The sequence below is a fragment of the Haliotis rufescens genome, unplaced genomic scaffold, assembly GCF_023055435.1.
Source record: "Haliotis rufescens isolate VD_foot unplaced genomic scaffold, xgHalRufe1.0.p SCAF_5, whole genome shotgun sequence".
Lineage (NCBI taxonomy): Eukaryota > Metazoa > Mollusca > Gastropoda > Lepetellida > Haliotidae > Haliotis > Haliotis rufescens.
This window is the reverse complement of record NW_025964223.1, coordinates 6,726,961-6,734,069: the sequence shown is the minus strand read 5'-3', so window position 1 is coordinate 6,734,069 and position 7,109 is coordinate 6,726,961.

Here is a 7,109-nt window from a genome sequence, read left to right as displayed (position 1 = left end):
GTCCTTTTACTTCTACACTAGTTCTGCCATAGTTAAAAGCCCTTCACAATGCCTTTACTGATCTAGACCGTCAGTCGGAGTGTACGACCCAAGCTGCTGTATGAGGCGAGTTTACAGTCACGTGATCACCTTATCCTTCCAGGTACCCATTCACTGCTGGGTGAACTGAGGCATATATCGAATAAAGTCTCTTGACTGAGAAGACACCCAATTTAAGCCGTGTTTCAGGGCGAGCGGGAACACCATGTGAATTGTCCGTTCCTGGGCGGTAAGAAATGACACCCATTGTTGCAAGTACTCGAGGCGAGTGAGTGAGTATGGTTTTACGCCGCTTTTAGCAATATTCCAGCAATATCACGGCGGGAACACCGGAAAATGGGCTTCACGAATTTTACCCATGTGGGGAATCGAACTCGGTCTTCGGTCTGACGAGCCAACGCTTTAACCGCTAGGCTACCCCACCGCCCTGCAAGTACTCGAGGTGGGTGGCACAGACGCGCTATATAAATCAAGACACAAGACACAGCTATTCGTGCTCAGCAGAACACCCCCAACAACTTCTATCACAATAGGTACCTACGGATTATAGTGTCGGTGCCTTTCAGCGGTCAGGCAGTTCACGACATGCTTCATAATAGAACTTGTATGTTTACATGGTTGATCTGGAGACATCTTATGTGTAGATGGTGTTTATAGAAATGAACTACACTTTATCATAAATAGGATTAACCAGGTGTTTGTCCGACTGTGTGTTGTGTCGGTATATCATGTCAATTCCCACTACTTGAAGTCCACTCTGGTACAGATATGTCCTGTGATTCTCCTCTCAGACCAGGAACGACCCGACGGTTTAATCATGGACGATACTGTATTGACCACGCGTGACGTGAACCAGTTCGTTCAGGGCGACCCCGTCCTCCGGTCCCTGTATCAGGGTACATTTGCCAGGGACGAGTTCTCATCGGAGATTCTCAGTGAACAGGAACAGGCAGTACAGAGTGAGTTTCCCAAAGCCTACATCGTCAACACCGACCCCAGCGATCGCCCGGGGAAGCACTGGGTGTGTCTGTACCGACCCTCCCCGGGCATTGTGCAGTACTTTGACAGCTACGGCCTCGACCCCTCCCACCAGCACCCGGATTTTCAGGCGGCCATGGCGGTTTCAGGATGGCGGCTTCAGAGGTGGAACCTTCATCCCGTGCAGGCTTGGTTTAGCTCTATGTGTGGTGTGTACTGCCTCTACGTGCTCGCTCATCGAGCCCGGGGATGGACCTTCGAGGAAGTGATGGACCGTTTTGACCCGAACAATACCCCGGCTAACGAAGGGAAGGTGTGGCATTGGTTTTGTACGCACCCTCCCCCTCCACCCTCATCGCCACTCCCCTGGGGACAATCATGTCAACGTGCACGACCATACTACCCTGACGGTGAACCAGTTTAATCATTCAAAAACATTTAAATCTGTGATGTCATTGATATGCAGGTTGGTGCTCTTATACAAGAACTAGAGACGCCCCTTTGTATGTGACCTTTGAATATTCGCGTTTGCAGGTTATAAAGGCAGTTGACAAGGCCGGCTTTAATGTTGTGTTTGAACATGGTATGTGTATAAGCCTATGTTAACATAGTGAAGTAGAATCGTGTTAGGTTCCATTCACCGAATCCATTGCCTACATGATTCAATAGCATGGTGTACGTGGGCAGTGAATTACGACTGAACCCACAATAGAGAGGGGTTGTCTCCTGACGATTGCATACTTTGGAAGGGCGGTAACTGTTTCAGCAATGTTGTTGCCTGAATATTTGACCTGGAAAACGCCTTGGTTTCATTTCGAAGTAATGGTAGCGTTGAATACGGTAGGGTAGCGTTATCTTTGAATGCCGTAGCGTTGGTGAATATACCGTGCCTTTTTAGAAGGTGGTCCAATGTAACAAACGCTATATTTAGGTTAACACTTTCTTAGTAAATTACTAATTCCACAACTTTTTTGAATTTATTCCCATCCGGGATTCGAACCCACACTGTCAAATTAAGGCATCTAAACGCCAGGACAGGACAGCGATCTAACCCACTCAGCCACCGAGGCTTCCACAAAAAAGGAACTCCGGCAGCTGGTAGTCTAGATCACGTACTTTGTGTACCCCTCTGACAAGTGTAAACTGGCCCGTTCCCATGACCGAAATATTGAATATACAGTGCCTTTTTAGAAAGTGGTCAAATATAATAAATGTTCTATTTGGGATGACACTTTCTTAGCAGCCACCAAAAGTACTAGAATATGTACTTTACTAAGAAAGCGTAATCCCGTTGCGGTTTGGTAGCGTTGATGTCAATATTCACTTTGAGTATTCACTATTCAGGTGCCTATGCATTGATCTCAGAGCTGGTTTTCCGAGTGTCAGTTAGGATCAACACTCTGTTTGAGGGCCGACATGTATCAACGCTCTGTTCGAGCGGGGTTTACTTTGTGCTCAAAGGCATATACATAGTTGGGTGAGTGAGTGGGTGGGTGAGTGCATGTGTTGGTGGTGAGTAAGAGAGCGAGCCGCTTTTAGCAATATTCTAGCAATATCACAGCGGGGGACACCAGAAATGGGCTTTACACATTGTACCCATGTGTGGAATCGAACTCGGGCCTTCAGCGTGACGACCGAATGCTTTAACCACTAAACTACCCCACCGCCCCTGAAGTATCAATGAAACTAGAGTGATCGTTGTAGACGTAATAGCGTCAATTAGGATATGGTTCTTTTGTAACCACTTTCTTTGCCAGTGTCACTCAACTGGTTCGTTTCAAAACCCAAATAATACATGTAACTCAAATACTGCACTAGTCAAGTCTTTGCTTCAGAACCGAAATAATATAAAAGTCAAGTCAGTCGGAATTGCTGCTAGGGTTGGCAAAGTCAAAGAAGGTAATTTGGCCAAGACGTTTAACTTAAGCTTTAGGTATATCGATGATCTGATTTCGTTCGACTATTAATTTCCTTCCACTGATTTACCCACCTGACCTTGAAATAAAGGAGACCAGTGAGACTGCCTCATCTGTTTCATATTTAGATCAATGCACAAAGATTCAGAGTGACAAAACACTCCCCACAAGACTGTATGACACAAGGTGTGACTTCAACTTTCCCTTTTTTTTTGAGCATGCTCTTTTCACCAAGATTTTAAAGAGCGATATACAATTCTAGCCCAGAAGTTGTTTTATCATGGTAACAACATTCAGGGTCTCAGTAAAGCTTTCAACACGTTTTATGGTAGACATTTGTGGAGGACATTTCCAAATTTGAGGCATCAGTGACAAAAATGATGCCCGATTCTATTCCGTATTTTGAGTCGTACCACATGTTCCCCTGTCTTTTTTTCAGGTGAACACTTGACTTGCCTTTGCATGTGTTTGTGACGTGTGCCACCGGTGTGGCAGGGTACGCTCACGTTTTCGCGAACACCTGGTGTCATCACCATTTGATAGTGATTCATAAGCACATGCTCATGATAAAGTCGGAATCGTACAATCGACTCTGCTATTGGCGAGATACCTTATGAACATGGAAAGGATTTTGTAGCTTTTATATTCTGTTGCTACGGGTTTACAGTCTATAAGTGTTGGAGATAATGAGGCTTGTAATCAACGCTTCAAAAAGGTTTTCTTCCCAGTTGGTCCAAAGGGCCACTTACCACATTCATATCCTCTGAATATTTCGGAGATGAATGTCATTAAACGCCACCATTGCAACACCCAGGTCGAGATGATATCAATGTCGTTTTAAGTGTCTCCGATCCGTGAAGATCCGGGTTACAATAGGCGTTCAGCAACCCATGCTTGCCGTTAAAGGCGACTTACGGGATCGGGTGGTCAGGCTTTCTGACTTGGTTGATGCATGTCATCGTAAAACAAACAAAAAAACATTATGACGTCATGTGATATCTATCACTGAATTGTCTGGTTCAGACTCGATAACTGACAGATTGCCGTCATATGGCTAGAATATTGTGCAGCGTAAACAACAAACAAACATATGACGTCACAGTCGTATACAGAAAAGCGCCAAATTCCAAGCTCATAGTTGTTCCCAAACCTTAAAATATATTCTCTTTGTAAACTTCTAACGTGTTTTTTGAACGAAATGTATTGCTACACATACTTTGAATATTGTAGTACCAGCAACTTTGCATTTTATTGGAGATATAATTATTTAAACATGCCTACCGACAATGACTGAAAAAAGTACTATTCTATGAATATGAGCTTCCGCGGTGATGGGGCCGTCAAATCGGTTGTTTCAATCAGAGGGATTAATTGTGATTTGACAACCTCTGATTTAAAACAGCGTAAAACGTAAAACAACAAACAAACCACCAAACAAACGTAAGTGTCCCCAGCCAACCACTGATAAGTTAAGGAACGACAACTCAACATCCCCGCAGTCAAGCGGAAATGTCAGTCTCTAGTTGTATACAAACAGAACCCAAGTCCGTGTAACTTAAAACTGAACGAAGCATCCCTGAACTTATTATCCAGGTGCTCAGGTTGCTAAATCCCATATTCAAAACGCCAGTGTACACAGACGAGAGGACCTCGATTCCAACAACTGCAGATTGTGCTGTGAAAGTTTGCACGACCTATTTGTCCACTAATGTATACAGCTGCCGTATATAAGGGAGTCGATGCGTCAGTGACCTAAATACTACAGACAGCACATCCAACCCCACCCAAAACCGGCCTACAACTATTGGAGCGGCAGTGACAACGCCTCTATGGGTTATGGAATCCTAGAAGGGACATTGTCGCCCTCCCTAAATTAACCAATGCGATAATGCGCATTTTGACACTTTTGCTTGTTATTGTAAGGGCGACAATGCGAAAATGTCCATTCTGGGTTACCATAATTGCTGGCTACATTCCCATACTCTCGGCCTTGCTCTTTCAGAACCCCGGTTAAGCCCGTGCCGAAGTGTAGAACGTGTTGAAGGTTAATGTAAGCAACCACCCACTTCACTCACGTCCTCAAATACATGGTGTAACTGCACGACATCTCTGCGTTGTCATGGCAACCAGGTGTTCTATAAAACCTTTCAACTGTCACCTTGATGTGATGAGCGATCTAGTCAGTATAACAAGCGATGTGTAGTGGCTCGGGCAAGCTGTTGTACTGTGTGTGCTATCGGATGACTTAACCTGGGAGAACCGTAGTTACTCAGGTTTGGTGATGTATTGTTGGTAACGCAGCGTTCAGCAATATTCCAGCTATATGACGGCGGTCTGTAAATAAACGATTCTTGACAAGACAATCTAGTGATTGACTGGCGGATAAAAATGCCTCAGCCATTCGTTATAACCGTAGTTCGTTATGACCGTAGTTTACTGTATGTGTATCTCGTTGTCTTCAGTGATCGGAAGTCCAACGAAATACCGTAAATCTGGAACATGTTATGCCATTGAATTATTGCGTGTTATATCCTTAACTGCGCGTGGAATGTTTGGCGAAATCATGACGATGAGATTGCAAATTGTTTGATAGGCACTACTTAGAAGTTGACGGATGACAAGGTAGACACAATTTATGGATAACAACTTCTTTAATACTGGTCCTTGCTTGACAACGGTATAAGGATCTTTACCGAAACGTCGCCTTTGCAGTATTAAAGAAGTTGTTATCAATAAATTATGTCTACTGTGAGATTACCGAAGATGAGAGTTGTTGATTGTTATGAGTGTGAAGCAGCGTGTCAGTCAGTTTTGTTTTAACAACAGACGCCTGTGTTGTGGTAGACAAGGAAGTTTTGAGTGGCGTGTTTATCTAACTGTTTTTTATCAGGCTGTCTGGGCTAGTCAGTGATTTGTCAGATGTGACAATGAATAACAAGGAACCGGATGTGAGGGATTAAATAATTGTTAAGGGTTTTTCGTTGTAATCAGTTGTACCTCCATTGTCAGCTTCCTGTATGAAGGAAATACTATCAACAACACAACACAAGGATTGTTAAACCTCGGCGGGATACGAACCCGCTACCTCTTGAAGTACGAGAATCTGTACTTTACTTATAAACCTCTAGTGACGTCACTCTATTGTCTCGCCAGGGTCTTCTTTTACCGACTAAACCTCTACTGGTAGTTTACCGGGCATTCCTAGGGTAAGCCCCGGGCTTTCTGCAAGAAATCCCGGGAGATTTTCTACTGAAAGCCTGGTTTTTGTCCAGAAGAATACCCTCTGTATTGAATTACCTTTCTGCATGAAAAACCCCAACAGAACATGGCTCAACTATTTATTGATATTAGTTGAAATTGAAATTGAGCGTCACAGTTCGATTAAGTTTGTCTTCAGGTCTTTGGTCATCTGCTCTTTTCGAATCAGCTTCTTCACGTGATGGCGAGTTCATTTTTTTCGACCTACTAAGTATGTCAGAGACCGTTGCCTTTTGGACTTCGGACGCGGTTTTGATCCTACACGAAGAAAGTGTTATCCCAAATAGAACATTTGTTACCTCTTGACTTGTTCACCTTCCCGCTACCACCTGTGCTGTTTAGAGACTATTGCCGTCACGTGTGTCAGTTGTCCTAGTCATCATTAAGTGAGTTGGTTAAGTTGTACATTAATATGTTAATATTGTTCGTTTCAAGTCCTGGTGGTATATGTGTTATGCAAGTGCCCGTGAATCTGATTTGTACATCAAATTCAATGTATATTACACATCTTAGTCATATTAGACTTATGGCCTAATGATATGCACTTTATTAAAACATGTTTAAATTCGAAACATGTTTTAAACGCGTTCAAATTCTAAACATATTTAAACCCAACCATCTAAATCTAAATAAACGTGTTTAAATTCTGAACATGTTTAGATTATTGTATTTATGTGTTTAGTTGATGTTTAAGCTGTGAGACGATAGCTCATTCATGTGTTTAGACCTAAATGCGTTCAGATTGAACACATCTAATGTGTATTCCTTTAAGGATTGAAACACATTCCTAATCATGTTTAGATCTAAACATGTCTTGTGTATTGGTGCGGTGTACCCTGTGTGTGAGCCTATGTACCCCGAGCCTTGAGATGAGAGGTACAATTCTCACACACAGGGTATATCACAGCATATGCCCCG